We start from the raw sequence: 27,211 nt of genomic DNA on the forward strand, positions 1-27,211 counted from the left end.
TACAAGTCCATACACAGAATATAATCCCATTCAAATATGAGTTTTATTTTTCAATTTATGTTTGTTAGATTGGTCAATGCCCTGTCTCTAAAAGAAGACCCTCTAACAGTAGCTTTGCACTGTTGTCTATGTACGGCTGATACAGCCTGCAGGAGAGGTGCACCATTGAGAGGTCTGTATTTGTTGTGTGAGCTAGTTCCTGAAGAATGGCCCGCTTCAGAGTCCGGTCATGCTTGTAGGCATCGTAGAGCATGGAGGAGACCTCAGCTGAAATTAAAATGGTGACATTTCACAAAACCTACTTGTCATGGAACATACCGTGCCTTCAGAAAGTATTCATACCCCTTGACTTATTCCACATTTTGTTGTGTTACAGCCTGAATTCAAAATAGATTAAAGTCAAGGGGTATGAATACTTTCTGAAGGCACTAGATGATTCATAATAAAAACACCTCAGGGATCGGTTTCCCGGAAAAAATGTAAGCCTACACCTGAACTAAAAAGCAATTGATGTTTTTTACTCCAGAATTATGTGTATTCTGGGTCCTACATGTATTTTCGAAGCACAAGCCATCTTAAACTGATGGAAAGTCTCACCGAACTGTGATGTAGGCCAGGTCTGAAACAAAGGAGTTTGTCTTCCTGTTCCATATTGGAATTTCTCCAGGTTGATGATCACCTTCTCAGATTAAACTAACTTCTCCATTTTTTTTATACTGACAGCACAATTGTATACTGGTCTCAGATCCGTTTTTGTTGTGACAATTAACATTAAGTTGGCAAGACAGTACGAACAGATCTGGAATCAGGCTACAATTGTTAGTGTTGCCAGAGAGAAAGGTGGAACAATCCTTAATCAAGATTTGGCTGATTGTTCCACAGTCTGATACTGTTCAATCATGGCACAAATTATGGATTCACCATTTTGTCCATGACACTTAGCAACTCCTCTTGTAGTTCACTACTGTTTCCAAATGCATTCTCTGAATTAGAGGTGTCCTGATCCTCCATCATGACTTCCATCTCTTTATGTAAACAGATTTTTTTTTAAGTGATGAGGAAGATTGCCGTTTAACATTAGCATGACTTTCCTCCCAATTCCATTTATTGTCAAGCAAGACATGGGTTTTTACTCTTTATTCAACCCTAGATTGACCATTTTATTTGCAATGGTGGATCCTTCATCATTCAGTCGGTCCCATTTCAGAATCAGATTGTGCCAGTCAGCTACATTGTCTTAAACTTTTCTTGCACTTCCAGTCACTGTAGACTTGAGACTTTCTACCAGGAGTGGTCATCTCAGATCCTTGTACTGGGGGAAATACATTTTTATGTTTGGCCAAAGAGTGTGCCTGCCTACTAGTATGCGTCTGGTGTGGCCAAATATATGGGAAGTGGTAGTTTATTAACAACCAGATAATGGATAGTAGATTAGTATTTTATATTAAGATAGATAAAAGATGCAATAAAACATAGCAAATTATTCACCAGCTGACATCATTTTGGTTCTATTGATGTATAGCCAGAGCCATATATTTAGAAATATATGGCTCTGGATGTAGCTAGCTACCTCTAGTCAATGATGTCATTTGAAGCTGGACCTGAGCTAGTAGCTAGTTTGCTAGCTCATCAGTAGCCTCATTGAGAACCAGGCATTCCTAAACGGGAAGTCCATGGCACAAAATATGCTAAAAAGGGGTAGGAACCCGGTGTAAATCAGTGACAACTCGCAGCACGTCAAACCAATCAAATGCCTTGCTTGGGGGGACTCACTAGATTAGTGTTGTAGGTGCAACAGAGTGTGAGGATGGCCATGAAACCGCTGATTAAAACCCCATCAAATTATGTTGATGTATGCCGTGTTTGTGGTGAACCGTACGACTAACAGCGGATGCGAGTTGAAGCTCGCATCCGCTACAAGACCATGGTGCTTGCCTACGGAGCTGTGAGGGGAACGGCACCTCAGTACCTTCAGGCTCTGATCAGGCCCTACACCCAAACAAGGGCTCTGCGTTCATCCACCTCTGGCCTGCTCGCCTCCCTACCACTGAGGAAGTACAGTTCCCGCTCAGCCCAGTCAAAACTGTTCGCTGCCCTGGCACCCCAATGGTGGAACAAACTCCCTCACGACGCCAGGACAGCGGAGTCAATCACCACCTTCCGGAGACACCTGAAACCCCACCTCTTCAAGGAATACCTAGGATAAAGCAATCCTTCTGCCCCCCCCCCCCCCTTAAAAGATTTAGATGCACTATTGTAAAGTGGCTGTTCCACTGGATGTCATTAGGTGAATGCACCAATTTGTAAGTCGCTCTGGATAAGAGCGTCTGCTAAATGACTTAAATGTAAATGTTAAATGTAACAGGGACAAACAACCTACAAGGTAAATTGCCTTCATTGCGACTGGACTACACACAGGCTTTAGAAGAAATAACGGAACCTGTCACGCTGAATGATGGGTTTTCAAATATAAAAGTGCCAATGACGTGGAAAGAATTGTCTGTTTTGTGAGGGAAAGAGCAAATTCTAGAGTTAGAACGGAAAGATGTACCAAAAGAGTGTCTGTTCAGGAAAGCACTGAGAGTCTGGCGAGACGAGGCCTATTCAGGGAGCCAGTCCCAGCAACAGATGACCAGCCGCCAGATATAGGAATTCAACTGCTACAAGCACCGGTTTATGGTGCATTTCTGGTGCTCACTATCGTGTGGCGATGCTGCTGGAGTCGGCATTGGCTGCCTGAGCCGGGGAGAGGGTTTCCCCAGCATCGCCACACGGTAGTGAGCCTATGTTGCAGATCAGACCCTATTCCTCACCGCCACCAGATCAACACCAGCTAGAGCTACTTGGCGAGCTGTCGCCAGCTACCCTGCCTGCCTCTGACTCCCTGCACTAGGGGACCCTCCAGCAGCACCGGACCTGTCTGCTGCTACCTCCGATGACCGGTCCAGCCCTGACATAGGCCCATGAATCCCTGGAAACTTCAAACTGTCTCACTCGTACAGGACATTTCTGATCCCCAGCTATATGGCCACCCCCACAATTGAAACACTTATTCCACTGAACCTACACACTCCTTTGTCCCATGCCCTCTTCTCACATGTTGGAATCTCCCTCCTACATACTGGTGCAAAATGACCATAAACTTGCCACCTGAAACTTGGCCAACAACTGCGTGGTCACTCATGACTCCAACACTCTCATTAGGTTTGCTGACGACACGATGTGGGACGCCTGATCACCGACAACGATGAGACAGCCTATAGGTATGAGGTCAGTGACCTGGCAGTGTGGTGCCATGACAACAACCTTTCCCTCAATGTCAGCAATACAAAGGAGCTGATCCTGGACTACAGGAAACGAAGGGCCGAGCACGCCCCCATCCACATCGACGTGGATGTAGCGGAGTGGGTCGAGAGCTTCAAGTTCCTCGGTGTCCACATCACTAAGGAATTAACATGGTCCACACACATCAGCACAGTCGTAAAGAAGGCACGACAAAGCCTCTTCCACCTCAAGAGGTTGAAAATATTTGCATTAGCCCTCAGATCCTCAAAAGGTTCTACAGCTGTACCATTGAGAGCATCTTGTTTGGCTGCATCACCGCTTGATATGGCAACTGCTTGGCATCCGACTGCAAGGCACTAAAGAGTAAGGCACTTAACCCTAATTTGCTCCAGGGGCGCCATACTACTATGGCTAACCCTGTCATTCATAGCTTAGCTAAGTGGTATAGTTGTTCGGGTTCGTTTGTAAATTCGCTCTGGCTATCTACTACGATTTCAGAGCACACTTGTCTGACTGTGCCAGAGGCAGAGCGCAGAATAAGGGATTCATTTACGAACGCTCAACACCCGTTGAATGTGGCCATTGTCAGTATACGTTAGCAGAAAAGCGTAATTAAATTGTTGACAGCAGCACAGTTAGTCACCAACACTCTGGATAACATGAAAACTGCCTAACTAGCTCTGCTAGGGTGAGTAAAATGGTCAGAGTGAGGTGTTCTCTCATTTGTGACTGGAAGTAGCTAGCAAGTTAGCTTAGGTGCTTGACTGCAGTTGTGAGGTCAGAACGTTCGGATCAAACCTATTCCTCAGCCAGAGCATACAGTGTGCACTCTGAACGCTCCAAGAGCGAAACGCACTCTGGCACTCCAGATTGAATTTAGCAACACACCCAAAGTCTAGCTAGTAATTTGTCATGCTAACAAGAGGTTGCATTGCAACAGCATCAACTTCTGTTTTTTTTTACCATCAACTTCCGGTAGACAGGTGAAGCGCTAGTACGCTCAACTGAAAGGATACCATTCGTTTACTAAAATGAACTAACAGTATATAGTCTGGGTATTCGAACACAGCTCAGGTCAAAATAAATTTAGAAATCTATGTTATTCAATTATTGCACCCACACTGCTCACGCGTGTAAAATATAAATCAGTTCTATTTCTGACGCAGATCGAGCTGCAAGTCCTGCCTCTCCTATCTCCTTATTGGTTTATAGAAGCAGGTACCCACGTGCCATCTCCTCATTGGTTATACCCACGTGGATGGCTGAAAGACGAACGAGGTCAGTGGCGGTAATGCATCTAATTTATGAAAGTTGCCAATCGCAATATAAAGTCAAGAGAAGAAAAAGCCTGGAAGTAAGAGAGATGACTAGAAACAATTCAGTTGACCGTTTTATGTGTGGATTAATTGACCGAGTAGAGGACCTTGTGCATTTCAGGTGAAATAACAACTCAATGTTTATATCCCAGGACAAATTAGCTAGCAACAGCAAGCTAGCTAAATAGGACAAATTAGCTAGCAAGTGCAAGCTAACTAGCTAAATTGCCATAAATGTTTAATGCTTTTAGACCTGTCCCCAAATTAATAGAATTGGTTCAAAGTTGGTTTGATATTTTAACCTGTGTGTCGTGATCGCGTTTGGTGTGGGGGGACAAAATAGATTTATGCACTACGACGGCGCACGCACGCAGCCGGTTTGGGTTCCGTGTTACACGATTTCTCAATGTATTTTGCAACGCTCGCGCACGCAACACAAGCGGTGTGGTCAGCCTGTAAGAGTTAAATTCTGATTTACGGGCCCTTCCCAACAATGCAGAGAGAGAGAAAATGTTGAATAATAGAAAAATACCACAAGGAATAAATAATACACAAGTAGCCTAACAGCAACTTGGCAATATACAGGGTACTGGCCAAAAATGTTACTCCCACTGGGCCAGAATCGTCGCTGGCATTTTCCTGATCATTGAGGTGAGGCTCGGAAGCCTTCACTTCACCTGTCGGCCCAGGTTCATCCTGTTCTGTTACGTTCAATTTCTGAAAGTTCACTATCCGTCGACTGCTGAGGATTGTCAGAAGAGGAACATCTAATTATCTCTCCTGTACTTTAACTCAATGTAAGTACTCGGCTTGTATTTCGTAGATGTCGGTTTACATTGTCAGTAACAAACACACAAATACATCATACAATTTTTTACTTTACTTTTTTTAAAATTCTATTATTTTCTCTATCAAAAAGAAGACATATAGTAACTCATGTTAAATTCAGAAATTAAGTTTTTCGTGACAGGCTAACGTACGCCAACCCCATTCCGTACAAATGTGTGTGTAACGGATGTGAAATGGCTAGCTAGTTAGCGGGTACGCGCTAATAGCATTTCAATCGGTTACATCACTTGCTCTGAGACCTGAAGTAGGGTTTCCCCTTGCTCTGCAAGGGCCGCGGCTTTTGTGGAGCAATGGGTAACGACGCTTCGGTTCGCGCCCGTGTCGGGGCGAGGGGACGTACTAAAGTTATACTGTTACATGTGCAACCGCGACATTCAAACGAGGCTGCAAAGAAAACAAATGGGACTGTTGACATCAAAATCTGGGGTGTGAACTACGTTTCTATTCAGGCATTGATTGACATAGTAATACGTTACATCGTGATGTGTCATGGCGTAACGTACAGCACGCATAAAGCAACTAATTCTGTTTTACAGCCTCTCTCCACCTGTTGTAGCACTTCTCTCGCCGTTTTAAAAACAAGAAAGGGACAGGGTAAGGGGGATACCTAGTCATTTTTTGCGCCATCACTGCAAGCTATCATGACTCTCAAAAGCTGCTGTTTACTTCTGAAGATCACTTTAGCACTGCCCTAAAAACCCGATTCAAATTCGATACAAACTTTCAAATAGGTATGTAATGACATATTATATAAACTCTTTAGTTTTTTATTTACATTTTAGAGGGATAAGCTGATAAATTGGACAGATCGAGTGAAAAAAGCAGCTTCCCCACCCGCCATTTTAAAAAAGACCCGACGGAGCTCATTGCCTTCTTGAATCATGCAGAGATGGGCATCATGAAGGGCTCGTCATTGATTTTTTTGGAAAGGGGAGAAATTGTGCTTTACATTGGTATTGATATTACAGTTGATCTGGAAGTATTACGTTTTTTTGAGCGCTAAAATAAGGTCAATTGTACAGACCAGCGCGATGTACAAAAGTGAGTGCATTTACGTTAATTGTTCAACAGATGGCAAAAGGAGGACCACGGAATAATAGAATGTATGAAATAGCTATCTGTAACGTAGACGATGGGAGTCGAGAAACAGGTGGTAAATTTAATATAACAAATAATGATACAACATAGGAGTAGTGTCTAGACATGAACAGAAACTCTGCCTGGGGAAGGAACCTAAGGGAATGCCAGATAAGGGGAGGTAATGAGTGAGGTAATGGAGGCCAGGTGTGCTTAATGATGAAGCGCAGGTGCGTGTAATGATGAAAGCCAGGTGCCGTAATGATGGTTCCCTGGACGGGTGATTAGTAAACCGGCGACGCCGAACGCGGAGTGAGGAGCGGAAGTAGACGTGACACTATCAATGTACCCTTGATAAAGATGAGCAAAAAAGACTGTATAAAATAAACCTGAAACGAATACTGAGCTATATTGCATCAAAAAAATGAAATGATATGTCTTCATACTAATACAATTACTCAGAGAAAGATTGTTTAACAAGTTTTTTTTAATCCCTCAAAAAGATAGGGCTCGAAATTATTAGCACCCCTGTTTTCCCCTTCCGAGGACAACGACACAGCCCTTCTAAATGTTTTATGAGATTGGAGAACATATTGGGAGGGATTGTAGACCATTCCTCCATATAGAATCTTTCCAGATCCTTGATATCCTAGGTATGTTTTTTTCTGCATATGCATCCTTCCTTCGATTATAAACCCACCACTGGTGCGAGGCCAAAGAGCTCTATTTTCATGTCACCTGACCATGGCACTGGTTTCAATCCAAGTGACATTGCCATTTAAAAAACTCCAAGCATTTACATTTGGTAGATGACATGAAAATAAACCTCTTTGGCCAGGCACACCAGTGGTAGGTTTGGTGTGGAATGAAGGATGCTTATACAGAAAAGAACCTCCATACCTACTGTAAAATATGGTGGTGGATCTTATGGGGATATTTAGCTTCCACTGGTCCTTGGCCCCTTGTTAAGGTCAACCCGGTACCAGGAAATCTTAGCCAAAAGCATGGTTGCCTCTGCAAGGAGGCTGAAACTTGGCCACTAGTGGATCTTCCAGCAATATAATAACCCCAAGTACACATCAAAATCCACAAAGAAATGGTTAATTGACCATTTTGCAATGGCCATCTCAGTCTCCAGACTTGAACCACGTTAAAAACCTGTGGTTTGAATTGAAGAGGGCTTTTTTGCTAATAATTTATCTAGGGTGCTAATATTTTCAGTCATGACTGTAAGTTTATCTCGGTCAAAGTCCCTTTGTGTAAGTAGGGGGCTGTGTGAGTTTGGCTGACTGTCGGTCCCAGAGTCTCCTTCAGTCGGTGCCTAGTGGTACAGAGTTTGTAGGCACTAAGTATTCATATCAGCATCCTCTGCCCCTTCACAGCAACTCTGCTAGATTTGGGGATAGTATAAATTCCATAATGTGCCCCTGCAATGGCCCCTGGCATGCAGGCGATGGTGTCTGTGCCTCCCCCCAAGGCCAGATTGTCCTCTCCAGGCCACCGTAGCGATTGGGCAGACCATCCCGGGGCTCCAGGCAGTGCAGCACACAGAACATGGCAGTGGGGACAGAGTGTAGGGCTGCAATGCTATTCCCTGAGTACAAACACAGTAAGAAGCCAATCTTTAGAGTTAACAAAAATTGGTAGTCTATCATACAAGTGATGAACTAGTAAATTATAGTAAATCATATTCCAAGACTAGAGAAGAGAAGTAAAACATCTTAGAGGGATAATGGCACCACTGAATATTGTCACGCCCTGATCTGTTTCACCTGTCCTTGTGCTTGTCTCCACCCCCCTCCAGGTGTCGTTCATCTTCCCCATTACACTTATACCTGTGTTCTCTGTTTGTCTGTTGCCAGTTCGTCTTGTTTGTCAAATCAACCAGTGGTTTGTATCAGCTCCTGCTTTTCCGTAGTCTCTCTTTCCCACCCTCCTGGTCTTGACCCTTGCATGTCCTGACTCTGAGCCCGCCTGCCTGACCACTCTGCCTGACGTCCTGTACCTTTGCCCCTACTCTTCCTGATCTAACCCTGAGCCTGCCTGCCGTTTTGTACCTTTGCCCCACTACTCTGGATTATCGACCCCTGCCGGCCTTGACCTGTCGTTTGCCTGCCCCTGTTGCTGTAATAAACATTGTTACTTCAACACAGTCTGCATTTGGGTCTTACCTGAAACGTGATAAATATAGTATGTATTTATGCCATGAGTCAATACTGACCTAGTTCAGATATGACCTCCTCAATACTGACGCTAATCCTTTCCATCACGCCCTTGACTCTGTGCAGACGATAACAGAATGGGAACTCTGGCTCGTTGAGGCTGGATGCAAAACAGAAAAGAAAGATGTTTGTTAAAACAAGAGGAAAGAAAAGTTGAGAACCAAAAACTCTCCTCCATGCATCAGTTATTTCTTCAAGCACCCTCAAAAAGGCACCCCCTTATGTTTGAATTTCTCATTCTCTAATTGCACATTAGTATTACATGTCAAATTCTCAGTCTCTAAACTAAAATTGTATGCTGAAGCCAAATCCCAATGATGTACTATCTGTGTAAGTATCATTGACGGCCAACCGTCGTACACGGTGAGGAGCCTCCTAAAGGTTCGACTGCGGGGCAGGGGATTCCAGTACCTGGTTGACTGGTAGGGTTATGGCCCGGAGGAGAGGTGCTGGGTCCCCGCTAGGGACATCCTGGACCCAGGCCTCATCGCTGAGTTCCAATGCCGGCACCCCAGTCAACCAGGTACTGGAATCCCCTGCCCCGCGGTCGAACCTTCAGGAGGCTCCTCACTGTGTACATCGGTTGGCCGTCAATGAGACAGGGGAGAGGGGTGGGCCTGGAAACAGGAGACAAAAGGGCTGTAAAGACATAGGTTTAATCCTAGACACATGAAAGGTGGGATGTATACAGAGGGTACGGTGCAACAGAAGACGAACAGCAGAGGGGCTAATGATCATCAGATGTCCAGGACCATGGTAGGCCACCAAAAGCGTTGCCGCACAGGTCAGGGTCCGATGGGAGCCCGGGTGGCAGGCAAGCCTGGAGGAGTGGGCCCACTACAGGACCGAGGAGCAGACAGCATCAGGCACAAACATACGGTTATCTGCCCCCCCCCCGGGGTTCGGTTGGGAACACTGCGCCTCACGGACCTGCTTCCCTATTCCCCAGCTGAGTGCCTTCGCCAGACACGAGGTGGAAAGGATGGTCTCGGGGTCCGAGGGTGTAGCCACGTGGCTATAGCGGCGTGACAGCGCATCTGGCTTGATATTCTTGGATCCTGGTTGGTAGGAGAGGGAGAAGTTAAACCAGGTGAAAAGCAGGTCCCACCTAGCTTGCCTGGAATTGAGACGCTTGGCGGTGCGGAGATACTCCAGGTTCTTGTGGTCTGTCCACACAATAAACGGATGTTCTGCCCCCTCCAACAGTGTCTCCACTCCTCCAACGCCATCTTCACCGCGATAAGCTCACGATTCCCCACATCGTAGTTCCTCTCCGTGGCGTTGAGGTGATGGGAGACGAAGGCACAGGGATGTAACTTGAGGTCCAGGGCAGAACGCTGGGACAGGACATCCCCCACTCCGACATTCCGAAGCATCAGCCTCCACTACGAACTGACTGAACGGGTCAGGATGAACCAATATGGGAGCAGTGGTGAAACAGTGCTTGAGGTCCCGGAACGCCCGATCAGCAGCTGGGGACCATGTGAACGGAATCTTGGGAGAGGTGAGTGCAGACAGGGGGGAAGCCAGGGTGCTGTAACCCCCGATAAAGCGGCAATAGAAGTTGGCAAATCCCAGGAAACATTGCAGCTGCACTCTGGATGTAGGCTGGGGCCAATCCACCACCGCTCTCACCTTCCTGGGATCCATCTGTATATTCCTGCAGCGATGATGTAACCAAGGAAGGGGATGGTGGAGCGATGGAATTAGCATTTCTCCCCGCTTTCACAAAAAGCTGGTTCTCCAGGAGGCGATCGAGGACCTGTCGGATGTGGAGCATGTGTTCTTGGGCTGAGTGGGAGAAAATGAGGATGTCATCGAGGTAGATGAAAACTAACCAGTTCAACATGTCGCGAAGAATGTCATTAACCAGGGCCTGGAACACAGCAGGGGTATTGGTGAATCCAAATGGCATGACCAGGTATTCGTAATGGCCGCATTGAAGGCAGTCTTCCACCCGTGCCCTTCCCTTACAGAGGTAGCAAAACTGTACTTCAAATCTATGATACTCCCCCACTTAACATACTGCTTGACTAGTTGGGCCCAAGCTTGCTATACAACATTAAAACCTATTCAGTCTGTCTACAAACAGGCTCTCAAAGTGCTTGATAGGAAGCCCAATAGCCATCATTACTGTTACATCCTCAGAAAGCATGAGCTCCTGTCACGGCATTCATCGGAAGAAGAAGAGGAATCGTCAGACCAAAATGCAGCGGGGTACGTGTTCATCTTTATTCGCTTAACTGACTGAACACAAAATAACAAAAAGAATAGCCGAAACAGTTCTGCAAGGTGCAACCAACACTAAACAGAAAATAACTACCCACAAAACACAGGTGGGATGAGGATAGAAATATACATAGAAATATAGAACAAAAACATAGAATGCCCACCCCAACTCACGCCCTGACCAAACCAAAATAGAGACATAACAAAGGAACTAAGGTCAGGGCGTGACAGCTCCTGAGTTGGGAAAATCTTGTGCAATACACCGATGCATGTCTTGTATTCAAGATCCTAAATGGCCTGGCTCCCCCTCCACGCATGGCTTTCGACCTTTGTCTCTCCCGAGCCCGTATGGGAGTTGTAGCAATGAGACAAGATAGTAACTACTAACAATTGGATACCACGAAAAAGGGGGTAAAATTCAACAACAAAAAAAAAATGCATGAAGACATGGCTAAAGGTCAATCAGATTTGTGAACATAATCCCTAGCTGTGTATTGCTGCTTTCCATGTTGTTTGTAGCTTGTGAGGTGTGGAAACACTGTTGCTTTTATGAATTTTGTCTATGTTGCTCTGTCTGTGTGCTACTTCTTGCTTGTCCTATGTTGCTCTGTCTGTATGCTATGTCTTGCTTGTCCTGTTGCTCTGCGTGTGCTCACTGCTCAATGATTGTCTATATTGTAATTGTTTTTAATAACCTGCCCAGGGACTGCGGTTGAAAATTAGCCGGCTGGCTAAAACCGGAACTTTTACTGAAACGTTGATTAATGTACACTGTCCCTGTAAAAATAAAATAAACTCAAACTCAAACTTGGAAAAAACAGTGGCCCCCTGGAGCGGCTCGAAGGCCGAGGCAATGAGTGGTAGTGGATAGCGGTTCTTCACCGTGAAGTCATTGAGGTCTCGGTAGTCAATGCATGGGCGTAGGGTTTTGTCCTTCTCCACAAAGAAGAACACTGCCCTGGTGGGGGAGGTAGAAGGACGGATACACCCGGCAGCTAGGGAGTCCTCAATGTAGGTCTCCATGGCCTTGGTCTCCGGACCCAACAAAGAGTACAGTCGTCCCCGGGGTGGTGTGGTTCCTGGGAGAAGGTCGATCACGCAGTCATAGGGTCAGTGCGGAGGAAGTGAAGTGACCTGGGCCTTACTGAAAACCTCCCGGAGGTCCTGGTACTCCGCGGGAATTTTTTTATTTTTTTATTTCACCTTTATTTAACCAGGTAGGCTAGTTGAGAACAAGTTCTCATTTGCAACTGCGACCTGGCCAAGATAAAGCATAGCAGTGTGAACAGACAACACAGAGTTACACATGGAGTAAACAATAAACAAGTCAATAACATGGTAGAAAAAAAAGAGAATCTATATACAATGTGTGCAAAAGGCATGAGGTAGGCAATAAATCGAATAATTACAATTTAGCAGATTAACACTGGAGTGATAAATCATCAGATGATCATGTGCATGGCAGAGAGGTCCGGGGCAACTTCCGAGCCCACAGGAAGACGTCCCGGGGCAGGCTGCACTGACTTCAGACAATGGGCGGGGCTCCAACCCATAATGGCACCAGCAGTCCAGTCTATGAGGGGATTGTGTCGCTGGAGCCAAGAGAATCCCAGTACCATGGCAACCTGAGGAGACTTAATCAGCATAAATTGGATTGCCTCGCTGTGGTTCCCTGACACTCGTAGGTTGATGGGGGTGGTATTGTAAGTGACCCGGCCTATAGAGCGGGGGCGAGGTGGGAATCGAGGGTGAACGAGGGCGACAGGGCACAGATTCCCTCTCCCTCCTACGTTATCGAAGACGCCAATAGATCCGGATGGTCAAGTCTATGAGGGAGTCAAGGTCCATGGGCAGCTCCCGGGCTGCGAGCTCAATAATCCATGAAGGAACATATCGAACAATGCGTCCGGGTTCCAGGCACTCTCAGCCGCCAACATGCGAAAAGCCACTGCGTGTCTACCACACTACAGGATTCTTGAGTTAGCTGGAGCAGTTTACGAGCAGCCTCTCTCCCGGACAACGGAGAATCAAACAGCATTGTGGAGCTGGTCTGAGTCTGCTGGGTCAGTCATGGCCAGTTCGTACCGTCAGAACTCAGGATAAGACCCAGATGCAGACAGCTAGAGTCACAGATGTTTATTGACCCAAACAGGGGGCAGGTAAAAGATAGGTCAAAGGCAGGCAGAGGTCCGTAATCCAGGGCAGAGTCAATAAGGTACAGAACATTAGGCAGGCTCAGTTCAGGACAGGCAGAGGTTTGTAAACGGGTCAGAGTCAAGCAGGTACAGAACGGCATGCAGGCTCGGGGTCAGGGCAGGCAGAATGGTCAGAACCGGGGTAACTAGGAAACATAACTTGAGAAAGCAGGGAGACGTGAAAACACGCTGGTAAGACCTGACAAGACGAACTGGCAACAGACAAACAGAGAACACAGGTATAAATACACTGGGGATAATGAGCAAGATGGCTGACACCTGGAGGAGGGTGGAGACAAGCACAAAGACAGGTGATACAGATCAGGGTGTGACAGTAAGTACTTACACTCTGGCGTCACTGAGCAGCATCTTCTCCTTCCACCTCCTCCATCTATAAATTGAGTTTGTTAATAAACTTATGTGGTAGTTCCAAAGCCCCTGTAAGCACAGGTGGACCGTGAGGGCCTGGAGTACTGCTCCATTGTAACACAGAGAACAAGAGTGGGTCAGCGTCGCACCAAGCCTGGAGTACTGGGAGCAGAAAGAGAGGGAGAGAAAGAGAGAGAGGATATACAGAAGTACAGCTGTACTTATTGAGCCGCTAACCTCATTGCACCACCATTCCCAAATGAGCCACGACCACTGAACTGAGCCAGCCCTGGCTGGAAGATCATTCAAGTATGGAGATGCAAGCTTCCTCAACACCTGGATTACACCTGCCCCGTACCCCTGCCCTGCAGAATGGCTGTATTACTTTGCAAACCTGCAGAGAAAAGCAATATTGTTTTTAAATATAATTTATAGATGCTTAATAGGTGCGTATGAACAGTACTGAAACTGTAATGCAGACAGACCCCTGTCTACTTTACCTGCTTGCCATGTCTTGCTCATCGAACCCTGCCCCGGTCAACAGAGACTGGACCAAACGGCGTCATGGAAGTGTCATCACGTACTGTAAAATTTACATTTACATTTAAGTCATTTAGCTGACGCTCTTATCCAGAGCGACTTACAAATTGGAAAGTTCATACATATTCATCCTGGTCCCCCCGTGGGGAATGAACCCACAACCCTGGCGTTGCAAGCGCCATGCTCTACCAACTGAGCCACACAAAATACCTGAGGGGAAACCACAACGACGATATGATGACGACATGAGAACATGTGGTGATGGGTGTGTAATATTGGGTTTAGGGGCACATTCACAGAAGACAGCTATAAATGTGTAGCCTTTTTCTATTCAATAAATTGCTTAATTTTGCTCTGAGCAATGCACATATTTGATAGGGCTTAGGGGGAGGTAGATGCATGGTGATAAATGTGAGTATTTGTACTGTAGACCTACACATTAGGGGGCTTTCACACCGAATTGGTTTGGAGCGTTTTTTCCAAACTCTGGTGCGTTTTCCCCCTTAGTTCGATTAGTTTGGACTGGTGTGAACACTGTCCGCACTGCGAAGTGCACTAAACGCACAGTGGTTCGCTCAAAAAGGGTGGTCTCGGTCAGATTCAATTTGTACCATGGTGCGTTCCCTGCAGGTGAGAATGCAGTCCGGACCAAACACAGGACAATAACCCGCTGGGCCAATAACCGAAAGGCTGCTGGTTCGAAAACCCTACCTGACAATGTGAAGAATCTGTCGATAGGCCCTTAGCAAGGCACTTAACCCTAATTTGCTCCAGGGGCACTGTACTACTATGCCTGACAATGTAAAACAACACATTTTACCGCACCTATCCGTTATGTAACAATAAAACATAATATAGGCTACTGAATATAGCCTATTCACGTCGCAGGAAGACAGGTTATTGCGCTGTTTCCACGAGCATGTTGTTGGAAGAACAAGAAAGTAATATGAAGATTGGGACACAGTGATACTTTGTGAAATCATAGATTTAACGTGAGCATTTTTTTTCAATAAACAAATGACTTGCATGGACACATGGCACATTGAAATTATCCGCCAACGCTGTCTCCCAGCACCGCAGCAACCAGTGCACCGCTGAACCAGGACAAAGAGGCTGGTCCTCCAGCTCCCACTGGCGCTTTTCAGACAACCAGCGGAGCGTAATATCGCCAAGTAGCCTTCCACACCAAGTACACAACGCCCCTCTAGTCAAAGCGGCTAGTGCCTCAACATTCTAAAGATCTAATTTAACAGCACAATATTAATATGTATACACTACCGGTCAAAAGCTTTAGAACACCTACTCATTCAAGGGTTTTTATTTATTTTTTACTATTATCTACATTGTAGAATAATAGTGAAGGCATCAAAACTATGAAATAACACATATGGAATCATGTAGTAACCAAAAAAAGTGTTAAACAAATCAAAATGTATTTTATATTTGAGATTCTTCCAATAGCCGCTCCTTGCCTTCATGACAGCTTTACACACTCTTGGCATTCTCTCAAACAGCTCCATAAGGTAGTCACCTGGAATGTATTTAAATTAACAGGTGTGTAACGACTGACGTTGGAGATGAGAAGCAGGTAACAGGACAAGAACAGCGTCAGAACACGGGTAAACAAAGACAAACAATTAATGCAGCAAATATAGGGAGGCAATAAACAGGTGATTGAGTTCAGGTGAGTCGAATAATAAGCTGATGCGCCAGACTAGGAAAGGCAGGTGTGCGTACTTATGGTGGCAGGAGTGTGTAATGCTAGGGAGCCTGGTGCCTTCGAGCGCCAGGGAGGGGAGCGGGAGCAGGCGTGACAGTACCCCCCGTAGGGGCACCACCCGGGTGAGCCTGACGGCCGGGCGAGGCACGGGCGCTGGACAAACCAGCTGGGCGCAAAATCCCGACGAACCGGCAGGGGTGTGGGACCCTGGCGAACCGGCTGAGGCGTGGGAGCCTGACGACCCGGTTGATGCGTGACAGCCTGTCAATCCCACTGAGGTGTGGGAGCCCGATGATCCGGCAGAGGCATAGCAGCCTGGTGAGCCGACTGGGCTTAAAACCCTGACGATCCGGCAGAGGCATAGCAGCCTGGTGAGCCGACTGGGCGTAAAACCCTGACGATCCGGCTGAGGCCGGATGTGGGATGGGCACCTTCTGAACCATCCGGGACAGAAACCTCTCGAGCCAGCTAGGGCGTGACAGCCCGACAAGCTGGCTTAGGCACCCCGGTTCCATCGGTGTCGGCCCCGGACCCGAGTCACCACCAACCGGAACGTCAGTACTCCCCGATGCTTTGTACGATGGCTGCTGCATTCTGTAACGACCGACACTGATGAGAAGCAGGTATGGGGAGTTGAACATTTAACGCGGAACAGACCGGTAACAAGACAGGAACAGCGTCAGCACACGGGTAAACAAAGACAAATTACAATTAATGCAGCAGCGGGGAACAGAGATGGGGAACTGACAAATATAAGGGAGGTAATAAACAGGTGATTGAGTCCAGGGGAGTCCAATAATACGCTGATGAGCGTGAAGGGGAAAGGCAGGTGTGCATACTGATGGTTGCAGGAGTGCGTAATGCTGGGGAGCCTGGCGTTCGAGGGGAGCGGGAGCAGGCGTGACAAGGTGTGCCTTCTTAATTTGTGGAATTTCTTGTCTTAATGCATTTGAGCCAGTCAGTTGTGTTGTGACAAGGTACGGGGGGTATACAGAAGATAGCCCTATTTGGTAAAATACCAAGTCCATATTATGGCAAGAACAGCTCAAATAAGCAAAGAGAAACGACAGTCCATCATTACCTTAAGACATGAAGGTCAGTCAATATGAAAAATGTCAAGAACTGTAAAAGTTTCTTCAAGTGCAGTCGCAAAACCCATCAACCGCTATGATGAAACTGGCTCTCATGAGGACCGCCACTGTAACGTCTGCTTCCAATTTACACTCTCAAACACGTAGATCCCCTGAATGCAACTCGCTCTCCAGATTCCAATCACCTGAATTCTGATCACCTGTTCACACACCTGTATGTCATTATTACATCCTATTTAGTTCAGTTATTTGCACCCCATCATTGTGAGGTATTGTTTGTTTTGTGACACACTTCTATTTGGAGTGCTGGGTTTCCTGTAATTTAATCCACCCGTGTTTGATAGTTTTTGCCTGCCTCACTAACGACGCATTTAGCCTATTCCCTGCCTATCGGATTTCCTGTTATCTACATATTGCCTGATCTCCCGGATGACGTTACTAGCCTTTTCCCTGCCTGTACTGTTTCCTTTTTGGACCCCCTGTGTATGACCTTGTGCCTGCCCCTGGACCCAGCTACCTGGCTCCTCCTGGGGTACTTTACAATTAAACACCTGTTGTGCCCTGCTCTTGAAACATCAGCTCTCTGTACCTCCAGCAGGCCACAAATGTGCATGTGTCCGCTCAAACGGTCAGAAACAGACTCCATGAGGGTGGTATGAGGGCCCGACGTCCACACGTGGGGGTTGTGCTTACAGCCCAACACCGTGCAGGACGTTTGGCATTTGCCAGAGAACACCAAGATTGGCAAATTCGCCATTGGCGCCCTGTGCTCTTCACAGATGAAAGCAGGTTCACACTGAGCACGTGACAGAGTCTGGAGACGCCGTGGAGAACGTTCTGCTGCCTGCAACACCCTCCAGCATGACCGGTTTGGCGGTGGGTCAGTCATGGTGTGGGGTGGCATTTCTTTGTGGGGCCGCACAGCCCTCCATGTGCTTGCCAGAGGTAGCCTGACTGCCATTAGGTACCGAGATGAGATCCTCAGACCCCTTGTGAGACCATATGCACATTTGTGGCCTGCTGGAGGTCATTTTGCAGGGCTCTAGCAGTGCTCCTCCTTGCACAAAGGCGGAGGTAGCGGTCCTGCTGCTGGGTTGTTGCCCTCCTACGGCCTCCTCCACGTCTCCTGATGTACTGGCCTGTCTCCTGGTAGCGCCTCCATGCTCTGGACACTACGCTGACAGACACAGCAAACCTTCTTGCCACAGCTCGCATTGATGTGCCATCCTGGATGAGCTGCACTACCTGAGCCACTTGTGTGGGTTGTAGACTCCGTCTCATGCTACCACTAGAGTGAAAGCACCGCCAGCATTCAAAAGTGACCAAAACATCAGCCAGGAAGCATAGGAACTGAGAAGTGGTCTGTGGTCACCACCTGCAGAACCACTCCTTTATTGGGGGTGTCTTGCTAATTGCCTATAATTTCCACCTTTTGTCTATTCCATTTGCACAACAGCATGTGAAATTTATTGTCAATCAGTGTTGCTTCCTAAGTGGACAGTTTGATTTCACAGAAGTGTGATTGACTTGGAGTTACATTGTGTTGTTTAAGTGTTCCCTTTATTTTTTTGAGCAGTGTATATATATATAAGAGCGAGAGAGACAGAGATCACAGCCAAATTACGTTGTTCCTCAAAAGAACAGACATGGAAACAACCACACATTCACAGCCCAGTAAGCTGTATGTATATGTATATGTATATTCAGGCAAAACGGCAAAAGAAGCACAATTGAAATTGTTTTTTTTTTAAAACAGATCACAGATGACAACTGGTTTGATGCAGATTGTAAAATTATAAGGAAAAAAACTTAACACTATCCAACCAAAAGCACAATAATGGTGAATAATGGTGAACTACACCTTCATTACTGTGAGACTTTAAAACTCTATAAACGTACACTCAGAACCAAAAAAGCACAGTAAAACAGCTGACACTAATTGAGGAGTTCATGAACACAAACAACTTCTGGCAAAATTGGAAAAAACTTTAAAAATCTAAGAGGAGTTAGCGATACAAAATGGTGACATATGGACAACCCATTTTAAAACACTCTACAACACCGTTCAAATTGACACAAATGCAGAACGCCAAATTCATGAGAAGTTGAATGGATTAGAAAAAGCTATAAAGGACAATCAAAATCCACTGGACTCCCCAATTACTGACCAGGAGCTCTATAAGAAACTTCAGGCTCTCAAATTTAAAAAGGCATGCGGACCTGATGGCATCCTAAATGAGATGCTCAAACTCACTAGTGCAAAATTTCAATTGGCTATATTAAAACGGTTTAATTTGATCCTGAGTGTAGGTTATTTCCCTGACATCTGGAATCAAGGACTCATAACCCCAATCTTTAAGAACGGAGACAAATTTGACCCTAACAATTACAGAGGCATTTGTGTGAACAGTAACCTGGGAAAGTTTTCTGTAGTATTATCAATGTAAGAGTTCTAAACTTCCTTAATAAGCACAATGTCTTGAGTAAAAGCCAAATTGGATTTATACCATAACATCGCACAACTGATCATATTTACACCCTACACACCCTGATAGATAAACATGTCAACCAAAATATACGCTTGCTTTATCAACTTCCAAAAAGCATTTGATTCTATTTGGCATACAGGACTGTTCTACAAAGTTATTGAAAGTGGTGTAGGGGGTAAAACATATGACATAATTAAATCTATGTATACTGGCAATACGTGCAGCATTAAAATTGGTAAGAAAAGAACAGAATTCTTTAACCAGGTGCGGGGCCTTCGCCAGGGTTGCAATCTGAGCCCTGCACTCTTCAATATGTACATTAACGAATTGGCCACTATTCTAGAAAAATCCTCAGCCCCTGGTGTTAGTCTCCACAATTCAGAAGTTAAATGTCTACTCTTCGCAGATGACCTATGCCTGCTGTCAGAGAGAGAGAGATCGAGAGAGAGAGAGAACTGCAGGTTAAGATGACACCGGATGAACACAAGGGGGCGTAGTGGGAGCAGATGTGACAACTTGGGTGTAATAGTGGACAACAAACTGAAAGGATAATTCTCTACAAGAAAGCCCAATCCAGACTGTACTTATTAAGGAAGCGTTGATCTTTTAGTGTATGTGACAAAATGCTTCGCATGTTCTATAGCAGTGTAGTGACGAGGTTAGTGACCTATGCCATTGTGTGTTGAAAGGGAAATTTAGCTAAGGAAGACTTAAACAAGCTTGACAAAATCATTAACAAAGCCAGTGCTACAATTGGCTGCAGCATGGATTCAATACTGGACATGTTCATAAAAAGGCTGGAAGTAAAAACACACACGATCATGGACAGTGACACACACACACACTCCACAGCACTCTAATGCAACACGGGAGCAGCTTCAGTAGCAGGTTCATCCTGCCCAGATGTTCCACAGAGAGGTTTAGACGGTCAATTTTACCCACAGCCATGAGGCTTTTTAATGAGTGTAATTAATTAACTGTGTTATAAGGTCATTATTGGAAAATGTTGTTGCCTGTTTTCCCCAGAGTAGGATAGAAAACAGCACTTGAATAAGACTATTATTTTATGGATACTATGGTTAGTGCGTGTGCCTTTGTCTTAATGTGTTATTTTATTTATTCATTTTCTTATTTCTATCATGTGTTGGTCATTGTTGCATGTTCTGTCATTCTAAGACATTGATGTTGCATGCTGTGATAAAACAATTCCCAAACTGGGATTAATAAAGTAATACTCTACTCTCACCTTGTGCTGGGGACAATAAAATGTGCAGTTTTGTCACACAACACAATGCCACAGATGTCTAAAGTTTTGAGGGAGAGAGCAATTGGCATGTTGACTGCAGGAATGTCCATCAGAGCTGTTGCTAGATAATTTCATGTTCTTTTCTCTACCATAAGCCGCCTCTAATGTTGTTTTAGAGAATTTGGTAATACATCCAACCGGCCACACAGCCGCAGACCATGTGTAACCACGCCAGCCCAGGACCTCCACTTCCAGATTCTTCACCTGTGGGATTGTCTGAGACCAGCCACCCGGATAGCTGATGAAACTGAAGAGTATTTCGGTATGTAATAAAGCCCTTTTGTGGGTAAAAACTCATTCTTATTGGCTGGTCCTGGCTCCCCAGTGGGTGGGCCTGGCTCCCCTATGAGTGGATATATATGCCCTCCCAGGCCCACCCATGGCTTCACCCCTGCCCAGTCATGTGAAATCCATAGATTAGGCCCTAATGAATTTATTTCAATTGAATGATTTCCTTCTATGAATTGTAACTCAGTAAAATCGTTGAAATGGTTACATGTTGTGTTTATATTTTTGTATGTTTTATGTGGACCCCAGGAAGAGTAGCTGCTGCATGTGCAGTAGCTAAGAACTCGCCAGCTTGTGGTCATAAAACCAGGAAATAAATGATCTCTGGTTCGTTCAGCCGTCCCTATGGGAAAAATGAATGTGGAAAGAATACAGTTTTGGAATAAACGCAGAAAATAAGATCTGATCATTTCACAGGCTTAGATCTTATACGGTTTGTTCTGTGAAATAGCTTTCAGTGTAACATGACTTTATGAAATATGAAGCCTTTATTTGATTTGTTTCTTATTACATATATTTTTTCAAAATTCACTAAAAGTTACGTTTGCTGATGAAGATTATCTCATAAAACAAAATGTATAAGCTCTCCTAAGCCTGTGTTTACCACAGACCTCATTGTCGATGTTTATCCAAAAGCCCTACAAAAACGACATACATTTTCCTCATAGGCTTTGTCCAATGAACAATGGAGGAGTTAGTGCCTACAAAAAGACACCATCACTATTTCTCTTTCCACAGATAGAACAATGAGACCGATATTTCACCGGATGTATAAATGTGAAGCATCCGCTTGGCATTTCCACTCACTATCAAATAAGCCAAGTGTCCGGCAGTGTGAGAAGATGGAACGAGATGGATTTTGGCCAACATTCTGCCAATTTTCTCATCGATGAAACATTTAATATTAATACAGTTTTCTGTTCCCAAAACTATGTTACGAACAGAGTGAACTAAGTTTTGTAGACTTTATCCTTTGCTAAAGTAAAAAAAAAAAAGTGCATTGTACAAAGGCGAATTGAGTTGTTGCACATGCGCACTTCACAGAGTAGGCGTTCCCTAACGGAAATATTCAAATGTATGCTGCAATGCACCAACAGGATCTCGCTAGCTCATGCTTGGCTCTGTCCTCCTTCTTGCTTGTTCTGCCACTATGACTTCATTTGTTCCCATTTGAAACGACAGGCTGTGGTCTTCCTTGGTTTAGTTATAAAAATCTTCGGTACCACAGTATGAATAATACCCATAAAACCCAGCGGTTAAACAGTGAAATGGTTCCAATCGTTTTTTCCATCATTCAATTTGCCCAATAGCGGATTTGAGAAACACTTAAAATAAGGTGTGTTTCGTGTAGTCTTACCCTGGCGTGACTTTGCAATAACCCTATAAATCTCTAGGACAAGGTGACTTATTGGAAGCAGTCTATCACAGTGCCATCCGTTTTGTCACCAAAGCCCCATATACTACCCACCACTGCGACCTGTACGGTTTCATTGGCTGGCCATCGCTTCATACTCGTCGCCAAACCCACTGGCTCCAGGTCATCTACAAGTCTCTGCTAGGTAAAGCCCCGCCTTATCTCAGCTCACCATAGCAGCACGCGCTCCAGCAGGTATATCTCACTGGTCACCCCCAAAGCCAATTCTTCCTTTGGCCGCCTCTCCTTCCAGTTCTCTGCTGCCAATGACTGGAACGAACTGCAAAAATCACTAAAGCTGGAGACTTACCTCTCTCACTAGCTTTAAGCACCAGCTGTCAGAGCAGCTCACAGATCACTGCACCTGTACATAGCTCATCTGTAAATAGCCAATCCAATCTACCTCATCCCCATACTGTATTTATCTTTCTCCTTTGCACCCCAGTATCTCTACTTGCACATTCATCTTCTGCACATTATACCATTTCAGTGTGTAATTGCTATATTGTAATTACTTCGCCATCATGGCCTATTCATTGCCTTACCTCTCTTATCCTACCTCATTCGCAATTGCTGTATATAGATTTTTCTACTGTACTATTGATTGTAATGAAACAGCGGGGAGCAGGTCTCAAAACCTCGACCTTCTAGCCCGAAGTCCGGCGCACTATCGACTGTGCCGCAAAAGCATGTTCGTGCGGCAGAGTCGATTTCCGCGCTTATAAACCCAGGGTCGTTACACTACTCCCTCCTTTCAACGAGCGCGTCCTCACGCTAGCTTGCGACTCTACGTCTTACAGGAACGTGCTCACCGGCCAAGCACACGCACTGTCGTGGATGCAAGGTCCGATCACTTCTGACACCAATGTAATGAAACAGCAGGGAGCGGGTCTCGAACCCTCGACCTTCTATCCCGAGGTCCGGAACGCTATCGACTGTGTCGCTATCGACTGTGCATGCTCGTGCGGCAGAGTCGATTTCTGCGCTTATAAACCCAGGGTCGTTACACTATGTTTGTTTATTCCATGTGTAACTCTGTTGTTGTATGTGTCGAACTGCTTTGCTTTATCTTGGCCAGGTCGCAGTTGCAAATGAGAACTTGTTCTCAACTAGCCTACCTGGTTAAATAAAAGGTGAAATAAAAATAAAATAAATTATTAATATTGTTATGAACGTTCTCAAGCCGCCCTCTACTGGCGGGGCCATACTAGCCGTGATAAACCCAGTCATTCTGGTCAGAGGCTAACTACTTATACTATATTGCCTGGAAATACGATGACATTGCTAAAGTAGTCAAATATTTAGTACGAAACAACTTTGCCAGCATTATCATGTCGTCAAAGTTACTTTAGACAGATGGCAATGTTGTCATTAGCTAGAAAGTGCATCAAAAATAGTTAGCAATGCTAATGTTAGCTAGCTAAAGTCCTGTGGCCTCCCCTCAATTTTAGCTGGGTAACGTATACTGCATCTAAAGTCAATCTGGCAACATCAAAATGATGACAAAAGATCTTCCTACTAATTATTTGCCTCCTTTTGAATATCATTTTATTTCCAAACCACTTTAAAACACAAATGTCGCTCTACAAATAACACTATCCATAATTTAAACATTGATGGTGTTATTACAGATGACCAAAAATGAATCGCTAACTACTGTAGCAATTTTTACAGGAAATTGTATTGATCTACCTACTCTCAGGAATCGACAGATATGTTTTTTGACTCACTGAATAATGTTCACTCTATCAGTGACATAGAATCTAAACAGTGTGATAAACCCATCAAAGTTGAAGAGATTATCGAGTCTATCAGACATCTAAAGAACAATAAATCATCAGGTGTCTAGTTAAATAAAGGGGAAAAAATGTAAAGTATTTCTCACGGCTGTTTGTGGAAACGGACCAAGGCGCAGCGGATGTTGAGTTCCACATAATTTATTAAACGTGAAACTTTAACCAAAACAAACTGTGACTACAGCGGTGCTACATACACTTACTCAAAATACAAAATTCAATATCCCACAAACACAGGTGGGAACAAACACTACTTAAATATGATCTCCAATTAGAGACAACGATTACCAGCTGCCTCTAATTGGGAAGCATACAAATCACCAACATAGAAAATTAAACCTAGAACCCCACATAGAAATAATAAACTAGAACACCCCCCAGTCACGCCCTGACCTACTCCACCATAGAAAATAAAAGCTCTCTATGGTCAGGACGTGACAGTATTGATGGGATTACGGCAGAATTGTACAAGTTATTTTCTTAAAAAGAAGCTCCCTTCCTACTTGAAGTATTTTTTAGAGAGTATTAAAAACAATGTTCTCCCTCTTACAATGAGTCGGGGTTAATAACATTGATACCTAAGCCTAAAAAAGAGGTGCTGCTCATCAATAACTGGCGTCCAACGCGTCTTCTTAATAATTACTATAAGATATTAGCCTTACTACTTGCAAAAATAATTAAAGAAGTCCTGGACGCAATCATTGATGAAACCCAGTCTGGCTTTATGAGGAACAGACATATTTCTAACAATATCAGACTAGTATTAGACATACTTGACTACTCAGACGTAACTGTGGATAGCTTCATATTATTTTTTAGATTTTTATAAAGCATTTGACACAGTGGAACATCAGTTCCTCCTCCACTCCTTTGATAAATTTGGCTTTGGGGATTTTTCTGTAAGGCTATTAAGACTATACGAATGGTAACAGCTCTATCAAACTGAAACATGGCACCTCACCTAGATTTGAGTTGAATAGAGGAATTAGGCAAGGTTGTCCTATCTCACCGTATCTGTTTTTATTAATTACCCAATTTCTTACAAATTATTTAAATAATAGTCCTGTACAAGGTATTTCCATAGCTGGTAAAGATATTATTATAAGCCAGCTGGCTGACGATACTACACTTTTTCTGAAAGACGCTAGTCAGATTCCCATATCGATCAATGTGATAGAATCCTTTTCCAAAGCATCTGGTCAATGTCTTAACATTAATAAATGTGAACTCATGGCTGTCAACGATTGTGTGACACCCTCATATTATGATTTTCCAGTGAAAGAAGAACTTACATATTTATGCATAACCATTACTAAGGATCAGAAGTCTAGAGGCTTACTAAATTTTAACCCTCATATTAAAAAACCCCAGAAGAAGCTAAATCAATGGCTACAGAGGGACTTATCTTTATAAGGAAGAATCCTAATAACCAAGGCTGAAGGTATCTCTAGACTAACATATGCCGCTCTATCTTTATATCTTGACGGTAAAATAAGCAAAGAGATAGACCAGGTGCTTTTCAACTTTCTGTGGAGAAACCGTACCCATTACATTAGGAAAACTGTTGTAATGAACACTTATGAGTATGGTGGGCTGTATTTTCTGGACTTTACTACCTTAAATAATACTTTTAAGATCAATTGGATAAAACAATTGCTAAGAAGACACACTTCTATGTGGAACTTTATTCCTCATCATGTCTTCTCTAATTTTGGTGGCCTTAACTTCATGTTGGTTTGCAATTATAATATTGCTAATTGTGAGGCTTATATGATCGAATATATATTTCGTAACGGTTAGGTTGTTACAAATGTACTGATATAAGTGGACATGTGCAATTTCGTCAACTTTACAAAAAACAACTTTATATCGGAGTTGTACCTGTTGTGATAGAGATAGACAGAGTACTCATCATGGATAAACCCTATTTTAGCATGGAAAGGGAGGAAATACCTAGTCAGTTGTCCAACTGAATGTATTCAACTGAAATGTGTCTTCCGCATTTAACCCAACCTCTCTGAATCAGAGGTGCGGAGACTGCCTTAATCGACATCCACATCTTCAGCGCCCGGGGAACAGTGGGTTAACTGCCTTGCTCAGGGGCAGAACGACAGATTTTTACCTTGTCAGCTCCGGGATTCAATCCACCCCCAATCCAACGCTCTTATGGACGTGGCCATTCGGGGCCTTCCCCATTTTAAAGTAGTCACTGGGTGGGGCAATCAGCCGATAAAGAAGGAGAAAATGTACTACTTTAAAATGGAGATAGCCACAATGACGCTGCTCATGCTGCCACAGACGGTATAATGCACAGATACAAAGTTGAGTCCTCTATATATCTCCATGGCCTGTTGGTCACGCCCCTATCTGCCATCTCATTGGCTAGAATGGTCCCACCTGATCTCTCCTCCTCCCTCCTGCTTTCCATATTTGATGACATGTTTTTCCATTGTTAGAGCAGTAACTCAAATATATTGTCAATATAATAGACAATCTTTGACAATGTCGAGTCTCCTTTACGTATTCTTCTTGACTATTTGATCTGTATGAAACGTTGAACGATGCAGTTAGAAATGAACGACATAGTACAACTGACACGCCTAAACCCCGGCCCTAGTGATGGATCGTTCGCGAACGGATATTTTAGGTGAACATCGGGACCGAATCGCATCGGCGAAAAAGCCGCTCATTTGTCTCCCTGATTTGCATAGTGCATCTACTGCTTTTTGAGCTTAAACGTTTTTCTGCAAATAAATTACAAAATCATTCTCTAAAGATGGCGAATCCTCACTGCAGAAAGTATAAACATTGAGGAGAGCACGTCAATCTGGTCCACAATTATTTCACAATCTGACATAATGGCAGCCTCTCTTTTGGGTTTTACACTGGATTTTTGAAAAATGTTCATGGTTTTATGTCAATTTTTAAGCATTTTGAACGAAGAGCCATTTGGGAGCCAAATGAGCCGGCTCTATTACGTCAACGGAGCCAAATGAGCCGGCTCACCGAAAATACTCGGAATGCC

At 44.5% G+C, this 27,211-nt stretch overlaps 2 pseudogenes; both read right to left on the reverse strand.

The window, feature by feature from the left end:
• Positions 1-73: 73 nt before the first annotated feature.
• LOC139553032 (cyclin-dependent kinase 2-interacting protein-like) lies at positions 74-2,765 on the reverse strand (annotated as a pseudogene).
• A 3,963-nt stretch (positions 2,766-6,728) lies between these two features.
• Positions 6,729-16,443, reverse strand: LOC139553033 (ADP-ribosylhydrolase ARH3-like; annotated as a pseudogene).
• Between the last annotated feature and the right edge of the window lie 10,768 nt (positions 16,444-27,211).

The sequence above is a fragment of the Salvelinus alpinus genome, chromosome 25, assembly GCF_045679555.1.
Source record: "Salvelinus alpinus chromosome 25, SLU_Salpinus.1, whole genome shotgun sequence".
Classification (NCBI taxonomy): Eukaryota; Metazoa; Chordata; class Actinopteri; order Salmoniformes; family Salmonidae; genus Salvelinus; species Salvelinus alpinus.